Source organism: Pinus tabuliformis, chromosome 2_2, assembly GCF_031772625.1.
Source record: "Pinus tabuliformis cultivar Carrire ecotype Pingquan chromosome 2_2, CPIR1, whole genome shotgun sequence".
Taxonomy (NCBI): Eukaryota; Viridiplantae; Streptophyta; class Pinopsida; order Pinales; family Pinaceae; genus Pinus; species Pinus tabuliformis.
In genome coordinates, this window is record NC_142300.1 from 1,317,369,063 (window position 1) to 1,317,383,040 (window position 13,978).

General features: G+C 36.1%; 1 pseudogene; it reads right to left on the reverse strand.

Moving 5' to 3' along the window:
• Positions 1-10,137: 10,137 nt before the first annotated feature.
• Positions 10,138-11,715, reverse strand: LOC149198385 (fasciclin-like arabinogalactan protein 8 pseudogene; annotated as a pseudogene).
• Positions 11,716-13,978: the final 2,263 nt, after the last annotated feature.

Sequence of the window (13,978 nt, forward strand, 5' to 3'; positions counted from 1 at the left end):
AACATTTAAAGGGCAAGGAAAATCGGGTGGCAGATGCCTTAAGTCGGAAAGTTCATTGTTTGTGTGAACTTTCAGCCAGCCGGTGGCGGAGTTCGTTAGTAGAACAAATAAAAATAGCAGCGGACAGCGATTCAGCATATCAGCAGCTGAAGCAGCAGATACAGCAGTCTGACCATGGACAGTTACAGCAAGAGTACACACTGGATAATATTGGATTGTTGTATTTCAATAAGAAAATGTATGTACCTAATTCCGATGATCTTAAGAAGCTGATCCTAGACGAATTTCACACCAGTCATTATGCTGGTCATCCAGGATACCAAAAGATGATTACAGCACTCAGGAAAGAGTATTACTGGCCAAGGATGAAGAGGCAAGTGGTGGAATATTTGGCAAAATGCCTGGAATGTCAGCAAATTAAGGCTGAACACCAACATCCAGCAGGACTGTTACAGCCTTTGCCTATTCCGGAATGGAAATGGGAAACCATCTCCATGGATTTTATAACCGGGCTACCACGGACAAAGAAGGGTAATGATTCTATTATGGTCGTAGTTGATAAACTAAGTAAAGCAGCACACTTTATACCTGTGCAGTCTACTTACAAGGCGGTACAAATTGCACATCTCTTTATGCAGAATGTGTTCCGCTTGCATGGAATGCCAAAGGTAATCATATCGGACCGTGATGTGAAGTTCACATCTATTTTCTGGAAAACATTGTTTGCTGAGTTGGGTACCCAGCTGAATTTCAGCACAGCTTACCACCCGCAAACGGATGGCCAAACGGAGCGAGTCAATCAGGTATTGGAAGATATGTTAAGGGCAAATGTGATGCTCAAGCCTAATCAGTGGGAAGAGTATTTGCATTTAGTGGAATTTGCCTATAATAACGGGTATCATACCTCCACCCAGTTAAGTCCCTTTGAGGTTTTGTATGGGCGAAAGTGCCGCACACCCTCAAGTTGGAGTGGGCTAGAGGATAAATTGAGTTTGGGTCCGGAAATGTTAAAAGACATGGAAGAGATGGTAAAGAAAGTGCGAGCAAACTTAAAGATTGCACAAGACAGACAGAAAAGTTTCGCAGATAGGAAAAGAAGATTTGCAGAATATAAAGTGGGTGACCATGTGTTTGTAAGGATTCAAACCAGAAGGAGCACACTGCAGTGGAGCGGGTGCGCCAAGCTGGCTCCCCGATATTTTGGACCATTTCAGATTCTAGCTAGGGTGGGGCCGGTGGCTTACCAACTTGCTTTACCCAGTCACATTAAGATTCACAATGTGTTTCATGTTTCTGTCCTAAAGAAATATGTGTATGACCCTAGACATGTCATCCAATGGCAAGATGTACGGGTAAGAATTGACTCGATTGGTTTGATTATACAACCAAACTTAATGGAAATTGACTAAGTGCTGGTTGTTTGCAGGTCGAACCGGAAGGCGGGGTCCTAGTCGAACCACAGAGCATTCTCGACCGGAGAGAAGTGCGGCTGCGGAAACGGGTTATTACCCAAATTAAGGTGCTGTGGCAGCATTATAGTCCTGAGGAGGCTACATGGGAAGATGAGGAACTTTTCAGAAAAGCCTATCCTAATTTTTTTAATGAGAATGGACATCGGGACGACGTCCAATCCTAGGGGGGGCAGATGTAATAACCCTGGTAACTTGTAATTTCCGGTAACTGCTGTGGTAAAAACAATATGGGTGATAACTTGTTTTTAAAAGACATTATTATTTGTTAAAAGAAAATGCAATGAATTATTTTACACATGTGTTGAATGAAATGCTGGCAGCCTCCAAAAGAGGCTTTTCTATTAAAAGAAATTAATCAGTTAAGAAACTGAAAAAGAAAGACAACTGCCTCTCACCCTGAAGAGGGGGGGGAAGGAAAACCTCTGGGCTGTTTGGGAACAGGCAGAGGAGAGATTCCAGAGAGGAGTTGTAGAGTGAAAGAAAACGGGTTATGTCTGGTTGTGATCAGATGACCCAGCACCGTGGTGCTTAAGTCTTGTTGAGGGCTGCAGGCCTGCAAGACGGCTAGGGGGGAGAATCCAGCGTAGTGGATCTCAAGGTTGGGCGGTTAAGAGTGAAAACTCTACAGGTGACTACTGAAAACAAAGCACCCCTGTGATCGAGCACCAGGTACGCTTCTTTAACTTTAGTAAAGAAAGGTTCAGGTATTGAAGTACTCAGTTATATCTTTACTTAAAAGGTTGCTGTGTTCGATGTTTAGAGTAAAATTATTGTTATTAAATAGACAGAATGAAACTGTGACATAGACATTCAGGTGGAATACTACTATCAAACTTACACAGGAATTCTGTATTAACAGAAAGACCAATTTCTTTGATAGCTTATCCAGGAAGATAATTGGTCTTACCTTGTAAAGACCTGAGTAGTTAAAGGAAGCCGAGTTGGCAGTTAACCCTAGGGGGTTTAGGTAATCCGACACAGAAATAAGTCTCTTGTAAACATTAAACCGAGAAGTATAACCTTGTTCGGTATACATTTCCTCAACAGAGTAAATAAAGGGAGACAGAACTCTAAAGAAAGAACTTACGTATGTGTCCAAACCAGTTTCGCAAGTATTTGTAAAAATATGATAATATACCTGGAATAACAATTTAATACCTTCAACTACTTTCCAGTTATGTGTGTAATGACTACTGACAGGTGATAAGACGGATGCAAAGGGATACATTCATCAAACCCTAGTTACAGAAATGAAAATAAGAGTAAATGTATATTACAATCGAGAAGTTAAATATAATGCCGAAAAGTAAATACCAGGAATCAAGTAAAAGCATGAACCAGGCATATGAATACAGTACATGTAGTAACGTATGGTGAGACTGTGTGCGAAAAGGGATAGACTGTACATTCATGGAATGAATGTAAATCTATCCTCTCGCTGTGTAGAGTCAATAAGCCGAGAGCAGTGCCATGGAAAACAATACAATGGGAAACTATAGATTTCTTAACTCAGGAAAACCGTAATCAAGAACTTATTATAACTGTGATGCAAATGAACAAAGGAAAAGACAACAGTGTATATAGGAGCTCATTATAAGCTTATTAACCCTTGGCATGGAAATGTAAGTGAACTGGTATTAACCGGAATTAATTCAGAGACGTATATATATTTAAAAATAAAGTAGATAAGGAAACCCTTAATCGCAGCCGCAGACATATAATATGTGATACTGTGAAACCATGAATAGCTGCTACCTGGCACGATAACAGTATGAGAATATTATAACTAAAAACAAGCCGAAGCCATTCACCAGTGACGGAGTTGAACATTAAATAGAACAGAGTTATCATTATAAAGCTCAGTCAGAATCAGTGACCTTTAGAAACCAGGTCGGCCAAAAACAATCACATCTTCAAATACGATGGATGATGTTGAATTTATACAGATGTATAATCTGTTCGTAAATGTCAAAAGCATAGAATAGATCTAGATCTGATAAAACTACAGAATACAGAGTTTGAACAGAATTTAACAGTTAATAGAACATAAGCGTCGAGGCCATAACCTAGGCACAGCTGGAACGGCCATTCCAGAAAGGCCGCCATGCATAGCTGCATAAAGGTTTGGTCCAGAAGCAACCTGAGACACAGGTGGAGAATGGGCCGTCTCAGTCATGATACAACCCTGAATCGCACTCAATACAAACAATAGAAACCCTGGAGGAAACGACCTACCTGGAACTGCCTTGGAACCGAAACCCTTCAGCGGTTGAAGCAAATGAGCTGCGGCATGAGGCGGAACCTAGCAAACGTTCAAACAAACCCTGATTGATTAGTATTCATTCAGTGAGTCATAAACTAGTTATGGTAGTGCAGAAACGGGACACAATGAGACATAACCAGCAGTAAAATGAGATAGGGAGGCGCGGCAAACCTGGAGGAGGCAGAGGAGTGACGATCTGGAGCAGAACAAAGAGCCTGGAAGTTGCAGCGTAACTCAGCGGAGGAGGTCGATGACTGGTAGGTGAACAAATGAGTCATAAACGGAGACCCTTGAACTTTTATACACAAGACCAAACCCTAAGTAAGGCAGGACCGTCCGATGGAGCCGAGTGATCCCTATCGTCGATTTTGGGCGGGAGGCCGAGCGTAAATCCCGGGGTTGGTCAACCCTCTTAGACCACATGGCCTTCACGTGATGAGGGGCCATTTGGCTACGGTAGCAGTGAGCTGGCGTGCTTACTCTGCCATTTGGCAGTAAACACCAATTGAATGCCGTCAACTCACAAGTGCCAATATATATATCATTAATAAAGGATTTGCAGCACGTTTAGTTTGAGCTTTAAACACCTTATGTATATCCGTGGTGTCAAAGTATTGAACCATAAACCATTACAACTTACACCAACCCTTATGTGATCATGTGGTAGATGGATTATACGATAAGTGAATATTAAATATAAGGTTGCAAGTGTAAAGTTAACCATATCATAAATTTTTTTTTATGGCTGTAATTTTGGTTTATAGAAGGGAGTGTGACAATATATATGTGTGTGTGTGTGTTAAAAAGCATGTTATATATATATATATATATATATATATATATATATATATATATATATATATATATATATATATATATATATGTATATGTTAAAAAGCAGGTAAAAATTTAATATTTATGGATAAAAAAATTCTAATATATGTATATATATATATATGAAAAAGCATGTATAAATTTAATATTTATGGATAAAAAATTCTTATTTATATATATATATATATATATATATATATATATATATATACAAACTCACGAAAGAAAAGAAAACAGTGGTTTATATAAAAGAAATTTCAGCAAAGATTTATTTGAAATCTAGATCAAATCTCTTATGGTGCAACCCTTTCCTTAAATTTTGCACTCAAAAAGAGGTTTGCATCTTGAGAGATTTGATCTCTCAAGTTAGATGGATCTATGTTATTAGATTTATTTACTTTTAGTTACTTTCTCTATTTAATATTAATATAATTTTTTTTTGTTATTTCACGTGAATATGGAACTCAAAAATGAAAAATATAAGATTTGTTTACTTTTAGTTATTTTTTCTATTTAATGTTAATATAATTTTTTTTTGTTATTTCAAGTGAATATGGAACTCAAAAATGAAAAATATAAGATTTGTTTACTTTTAGTTATTTTCTCTATTTAATGTTAATATAAAATTATATTATTTCAAGTGAATATGGAAATATTTTATTTATGGTTGCGAGTGAACTATTTTTACCACATCTCCATCTTACACTTATGTATATTCATTTTCCTTTTTTATTATAGTTGACATTGTGTTTTTTTTAAGAAAATATTTTTACTTTTATTGTGTTTTTTATTATGGCTAGTATTATTTTTATTTGAAAAATATTTTACTTTTACTTTAAAAAAAATATCTATAACTCCACATTGAGCACAAACAAAATCACACATCACCCTCATTGAGCACAAACAAAATCACACATCACCCACATTGTGAATTGTAAAATACACCTCTTAACACAATAGATTCATTAAAAAAATCTCACAAGCAAATGATGAATAGATGATTAATGTTCTTCATCCAATCATCACCAACTTCAATATCACATTTAAAAACCTTCCTATGCACTTTACTTTTATGAAACACTCCATTAAACAATGATGTGATGTGATTGTGTATGATAAGCATAATTCGGTTTTTTGATGTTGTGTCCCTAAAGAGAGTTTACACTCTATAAAGGCACTCAGGAAGGAGGTTATCATTCTAAAATTAAATCTTCACAAAGCTTAGACTATGTGGACTAGACTTTTCTATGGTTGATCTTGCACAAGATTGAACTATCTGCTAAGGTCGTTTATTGGATAATGGAATATGTATTCATTGTTAGTTATGCAATTTTGATTAATAGAGTTCTATCTAAATAAATTTGGGATTAATAGAGTTCCATCTAAATAAATTTGGGCTTATCGGGCACTACAACATGGATGCTCTCTATCTCCATTATTGTTTTTTTGTTGGTCATTGAGGAGTTGAGTAGGAGTATATTGGCGACTAAGATAAGGGAGCAATTTGCTAGACTTCACATCGCGAAAAATGTTCCTATATCTCACCTTATGTTTGTTGGTGATGTTCTTCTACTTGGATAGTTTCCTCAAACCAATGGTTGAATCTATTTCAGATCATCTCCAAATTTGGTGACACTTGCTTTATATATGAACAAACTTAAATCATTACTCATATATGCATCCAATGATCGGGACAAAATTGTAGAGATTGCAAGCATATTTTATGTTGGTACCTCTCTTATGGACTCTAGTTTCAAATACCTTGGCTTCAACTTTAAACCAAATAAGTATCTCAAGAGAGATCAACAAATGGTTGATAAATAAATTTGATGGTAGATTGACTACATGGGCTCATAAATGATTGATAATTGGTGGCAAAATGATTCTTGCACAATGGGTCTTGCAAAATATCTATGTATTCTGGATGCATTTGTACTTGCTCCCCCAACATATCATTAGAAAAATCAACACCATTATTGCTAATGGTCTAGTGTGAAGTGCAACCAGAAGATACATCTTGTGTGTTTGGGGTAAATCACCTAGTGTAAGGAGTTGGGAGAATGGGGTTTTAAAAACATCAAAAATTGTGGGTGGGTTCTACTAACTAAAATTTTATGGCGTGCATTATCCGACATTATTATTTGGCAAAAGATTGTTAAGGAGAAATATTTAAAAAAATTATACCCATGTATGGTTAAGTGCTAGGCCAAGAACTACAACATATGGATCCTACATTTGGCAAGGATTTATGAAAAATAAAACAATGGCTTATTGGAAATATTCATTGGGAGATAGGTTCTGGCACAATGGTTAATGTCGAGTTGGATCCCATTCATGATTTTAAGGGAGATCACACTTTGTTGATCAAGATCACGCAACACCTACTCGACAAAGGTATCTTTTTGATCAACCAAATTCAAGTAGATTTGGATTCTTTACGGTATTATCCCACTTATAAATGTGAAGAGGAATTGAGATTAATCAATGATAACACTACTATATGGGAGGATTGCGTTATAAAGGGCCATCCTTAAGCCAGTTGCAGATTCCCGGAATATTCTAGGATCTGACAGACATGGGCACGGTCAATTTTTTGACCACGCCCATGTCCATCGGATCCCAGAATATTCTGGGAATCTGCAATCAACTGAAGCTCATCGGTTATAAAGTTTTACCTTGCAAGTATTTCACTTGAGCGTTGGGTTTATAATCTTATAGATGGAATGGATATCCTATCCAAGGAATTTATAGATGGAAAGGATATCCTATCCAAGGAATTTTACAAATATAGGAGATCCACTGTCATATTTCTTTTACTCTTCAAGCACATGTAGAGATATGTTGGTTCAAAAAAGTTTGGTCTTCGCATATCCTTTTAAAAATAAAACTTTTCTAATGGTTAGGGTGGAAGAATAAGATTATCACTTGAGTCTCTGCAAGAGTGGGTTTTATGGTCTTGGTAGGTGCTATCTATGTGAGGTAATGTTGAAAATGTTTTACACTTATTCTTTCAACGCTCTTTTGTTGTCGCCATTTGGGTATGAGTGTTAGAAAGCTTAAATATTAATGCATGTTGGAACTTCCTTACTATTAAAGCATGCTTTAAGATGTGGATGATAAATTCCAAGGAAGACAAGACACTTCCTTTTTCATCTTCTAGGGTATTTGGCAAGGCAAGAACGCTACTATTTTTGAAAACTCCTTATTTGACATTGTCAATATTACCAACCAGATGTGTGCATGTTACAAAGAATTTGGGCAACAGGCTAAAAAAGATAATTTTAGAAGATTCAAAGCAATAAAATGTTTTGATATATACCCGGCTAGCTTATTTGATGAGATCACACAACAAATAGTTTGTGGTTGTGGGGTTCATATTGCTTTATTCTCGAAATTTCACAATCATTTCTACTTGAACTATGGGTTAGGGACCAACTCGAGGGCTGAGGTTGGGCAAGATCAAAATGTTGGAGGGCTTGCTTCAAATGGTTTCATTTGCCCATAGGTACAAGAAACAAAAATCTATTGTTGATGCCCTATCTAGAAAGGGCCTCACTCTTAGGAGGGACGGATTCACTATTACATAGCTCTGGCAATATTCCTTTCATTTGAGATCTTTTTATTTTGGTGCATATCAATGATTTGAAAATGGACTTTATATATAATTTTTGTGATGAACTTTATAGATATAGTGATAGTCTTTATTACCTAAATTATGTTTTTTTTAATGTCAATCTAAGATTCCCCAATACAAATGATGCACTAACCCATAGGATAAAAAGAATTAATAGAAGCACATAATTTTATAATATATATATATATATATATATATATAAAATCCAATTTAAAAGTTGTGTGATTATATTTTAATTTTTAGTTATTTAAAATTATGAAATTAGTTAATTTAATGAGATATGAAAGTTATTTTTAGTTAAAATTTAAAAGTTGTATAGTTTATTAAAATTTACATTGATATTTCATTGAAAAAGATTAAAAATGAGAATCAACTAAATAAAATAAAATAATAATAATAATTTTTTTTTTTTAAATATTCAAATTTAACTAATCATAACACAATTTTCTTAACATTACACCAATCAAATCATATTTCTATTTAACATATAAGCCAACCCCAATTAAACTCCATCATATTTAACATATAAACTAACCCCAATTAAACTCCATCCGAATTGAAAACAAGAAAACAAAAGCAGACATATCTACGTGATGGCGGCCAACTTAAGTTCATGAAAAGCATCGGCCACATATTCCATAAAACTTGTAAATCAAAATCATAACTAAGTAAGTTGCAATAATCAATGAATTCATTAAAAATGCTGCTGCTGCTATGAACAACAACAACGACGTTCAAACTTGTGAAAGGAACATTTAAACCACCTCCTCCACCGGGAAATACTCCTCCCTTTGGAAACACACACCACCATAATAGGTAATTCCCGACTACACTTGTGTTCGTTCCCTGAGCTGCTACATTTCCTGTCGTGCACCAGTAACTCTAGGGAACGCAGAGTAGGTGGTGTATTAGCATTATCAACAAATCACGGAAAAAGGTATAACTTGTAACTGCCTCCAAAACCAACTCATGTTAGATGCAGGGAAGGTGGTATTGGAGTTTTGGGAACAAATTATAGCATAGAGTGTGAGGAGTAAATAGATATATATAGCATAAATACGTTTGTGCATGAACATATAAAAAAAAAAAAATAGCATAAATACGTTTGTGCATGAACAGATAAAAAAAATAGCATAAATACGTTTGTGCATGAACATATAAAAAAAAAAAAAATAGTATAAATACGTTTGTGCATGAACATACAAAAAAAAATAGCATAAATACGTTCGTTCGTGCATGAACATATAAAAAGAATAAAAGGCCATGCTTATCCGTCTAAATATATTTTTGACAAACAATACTTATAACTGTTTAAATAACGTCCTTCATTTTTATTCATTCGTGAAGGTGGTATTTATCTATCTAGAAGTCGAAAAGATTTATTTACCACTTTAACCCAACCTTCGTGGAAGATGCATGTTTTAATAATGAGATGACCAAGGGATGAACGAATGAAAACCTAGTTACTTGGTTGCTAACGATCATAACATGGGACTCAGCGAAGAAATTGATTTATACTTGAGCTAATTTAATCTTTTACCGTTTGAAACCAAAGTTCATTAGTGCAATGAAGGTTGAAAAGAAGAAATTATAGAGGTCGAACACAAATACATCTTCTTTATGGTGATTTAATCTTTTACCGTTTGAAAGTAAATTTAATTCGTGTAATGAATAATAAGGAAAAACAATGTTGAAGAACAAAATATTCTCGACTCCACATTATATTTATATACTTATAGAGAGAGCACATACCCGTATTACAGATCAGAAATCAGGCTGAGTATCCAACTAATGAAAGGAAGGTAGGAGGAGTAAAAGAAATAAGAGAGTATAGATTAGAATTAACAGAATTAATTAATATAAATAAAATAGTTGTATGGTTAGCATCTACGTGTATGTGTATGCATTCAGATGGGACAAACGGACATCCAGCCTGCAGCGAATGATAGTGACACACATCCCGCAGGAGCAGCACCTGGTATATAAAATAAGCACCCACACCCAGAAGCTACAACAATGGAAGGTTCCATAGACAATGACCTAACCAACAAAAGTGTTAGGAAAAGAGAAGAACATAGCCGTACCTATAAGATGAACATCAGTGCGCAGTAGGCCGAAGCCAAGAAAAGCAGAACACCAAAACCTACATTATTACTATGGAAGGGAGCAGCAGCGCTAGAGTTGCCAGCTATGGGACCTCTAACTGCAGGGCCCTCTGCTGGAGAAGAGGTAGGAGGAGCAGGAGGCGATAGAAGAGGCGCTGAAACTGAGGGAGTTGGAGAGATGGGCACCTGAGGAGCAGGAGCAGGAGCAGGAGGAGGGGCAGGGGCAGGGGCAGGGGCAGGGGCAGGAGTAGCAGGAGTTGGAGTGGGTGTAGAAAGCGGTGCAGGGGCGGGCGCTGGTGCTACTCCAAAAATCTCAATGGGAAACAGAACCCCACTAATGGTATACAAAACGAGGGGCTGGTCGTCCAACAGAGTCGTCGCTATAGTACTGTTGTCTAGTCCAGTATTGAGTGTGACGGTATCACCAGCAGAGGACACTGATAATGCATACTTGGAAGCTCCTTTGGTGGCCAGAGTAGTGATGGGAGCGCTGGTTGTCTTGAGCGTCCCCAAGGGGTTGTATAGGGGCAGGGCGTGGTATTCAAGGATGGAAACCTGCTGAGCGCTCGAGAGTTTCTTCAACTTTGTCATTACAGGTCCAGTGAAAGCTCCATCCGCTGGGGCAAACACCGTCAAACCCCCATTAGCCACAGCGTCTTGATAAGTCTTGGTAACTCCGGTGGCGGTGATCATGTGGACGAAGATGTTGCAGCCGGCCTTCTCCAGCAGGGCGGTGATGTTGAGATCATTAGGAGATGGCGCCGGCGCCGCCAAATGTGAGGGCATGATCGCACTGCTGATCTCCAAAACCGACATATTGTAGGGATCTTCCTTGACGGACTTTACAAACATGGAATCCAGCTTACCTCCGGGGGTCGCAGTTCCAAAGCCCACTTTACCGCCCTTGAGATCTGTTATGTTGAGGAATCCGCTTTGACCAACTGCATTTCCGCTAGTCTGATACAGTGTGGTAGAGAGCAGAGTGCCGTTGGAGATGTGGTGGAGCTTTTGTCCGTCAAAGTAGTCTAACAACACATGCAAACTCAGAACCTTTTTCATTACAGACAAACCCAACCGCCGCTTACTGGTTACAGCCGACATGGCTCCGTTATTCAACGCCAGAACTGTGATAGTCGTCCTACAGTTTATGTCATCCGCCAGCTTCGTCTGAGTGAGATAGCTATTGAAGGCGCTGTAATCTGAAAACTCATTCAAAATCTCTGTTATGTTATCTGCATTCCCCGCACAAAACAACAAGCTTAACAACCACACTACCAACCACATTTTCAAATGGAACCCAAACGCCCGCTTCATCGATCCACCACGCCTGCTATTCTTCGACCTTCTTCCCGATTGCGATTGTGATTGTGCGAGTAAGTGGGGTATGGTTGAAGCTTCCGGGCTGTGAGTCGGCCGGATAAATGAGGAGTGGGGATTTCGACAACACATAGAAGGCGGCGTCCCACGGTTGACGGCGTGGCCTACGCTTAGTCGCTGCCAGAATTTCTGTCAGATGCTAGAGGCTGTCGATGGCGGTGGCCCTACACTGTGCCAAACTTAGCGTTACCTAACACTTACACTATGCCAAACTTAGCGTTACCAACACTTGACAGTGATGTGAAATAGATACGGTGAAAGAAATGATACACACTGTACTATACACCTTTCTTCTCTTCTGTAACGCCTGCGCACATCTCAGAAAAAGAAAATAAATAAAATATATGGGGACCACTCTGCACAATCTCAGAAAATAAAATATGGGGGCCACTCTGCACACATCTCAGAAAAAGAAAGTAAAATATGGGGACCACTCACCCAACCCAACCCAATGCAAATTGCGTGCGTTCAACTCTTTAAATGGTAAAACCGCCGCAAATGAGGGAGGTGACTCAATCTGTGGGTCCTTGTATTTATTATTACACATTCAATGCTGCTGTTTACACTTTCAACTAAATTGTGAATACCTAGGCTACTACACTCACTCTTCCATTCTTTACACGCACATTGTGTGTGTGTGTATGTATGTGTACAAACGTGATCAGCACACTTGTATCAATGTACATCAACCAGGAAGACTTTATTTATATTAAAAAAAAAGCAAATAAATCGAATTTCAATGTTTGGTTTCGTGAATATATATATATACATATACATATATGATGCAGTTGCTTTTCAAAGGATTATATATTCACTTATTTTGCCACTCACATACGCTTTTTATCGTAAGATTTATATTCACATTCTTTCACGTATTTAGATACGCTTGTTTATGAAAAAGAATATATATATATCATTTCATTTTTTTAATAAAATTTTATTCGTAATTAATTTAATATTATTTTATTATTAATTTAATAAATTAGGACAATCATATTTACTAGTGTGGTTAATCTACTGTCATAAATGTATATGAAATATATCTACAATTATATTTATCAGTGTGGTTAACCTATAATTATAGGTCTATATTTACCACCCACCACGTTAACTATTAAATGTATTTTCTTAAAAACTAATTATTTCTCATTATAAATAATAATACCCATATTAATTTATATTTATATTTATTATATTAACATTAGTGTCTATATTAATATATTATCAATTATTACATAAAATATTGCTAATATATTAATAATATTTGAAACTATAATATAATTCACATATATCATAATAATAATAGCATTTATTTATTATTATTAATATGTTTTTATTAGTATTATAAACCTTAGGCTTTAAATTTTTGTATATTAAACCCTAGGGTTTATTAATCTCTTGTGTTTTAAATATTGATCCCACGATATTAATAACCCAATTAATATTTTAAACCCAACGGATTAATAGACCCAAGGGATTAAATTATAAAGCAAAGGAATTATTAATATTATAAGTTGAAGCAACCAATAAACCCAAGGGTTTAATTTTATAAACCTAATGGATTAGTAAACCTAGGGGATATATATTATAAACCTAAACGATCAACAAACCCAAGGAATCAATATAAAAACACACATGGGGTAACAAATCGTAACAATTAACATTTTAAACCTCAGTGATTAATAAACCCATCGGATGATTATTAATAAACCCTAACAATTAGCATTTTAAACTAAAGGGATTAACAAAACCATTGGATTATTAATATTATAAACCTAACAAATTCGTAAACAAAAGGGATAAATATCATAAACCTAAGGAATCAACAAACCCAAATAATAAATATTAAAAACCTAAGGAATTACTAAACCCTATGAATTATTATTTTAAACTCAAGCAATTAATAAACCCAAGGGGTTATGAATATTATAAAACCCAAGGAATTAGTAAACCCAAAGGATAAATATCATAAATCTAAGCAATCAATATTAAAAACACAAGGGGTTTATAAAACCAAGGTTTTAATATTTTAAACCCAATGGATTGATAGTTTAAACCCAAGGGATTGATAAACCCACAAGATTATTAATATTATAAACCCAAGGGATTAATAAACCCTAGGGATTGTTAATATTATAAACCCAACCACATTAGTAAATGTGGTTGAAAAACATTGATAAGCATTAATGGTATAAATTCAATATTAATCATAAAATCAATATTCATATTGATAAATATATAATAATAATAATATAACAAAGGATGTGCTCTTGTGTTGCTTCTGCCTACTAGT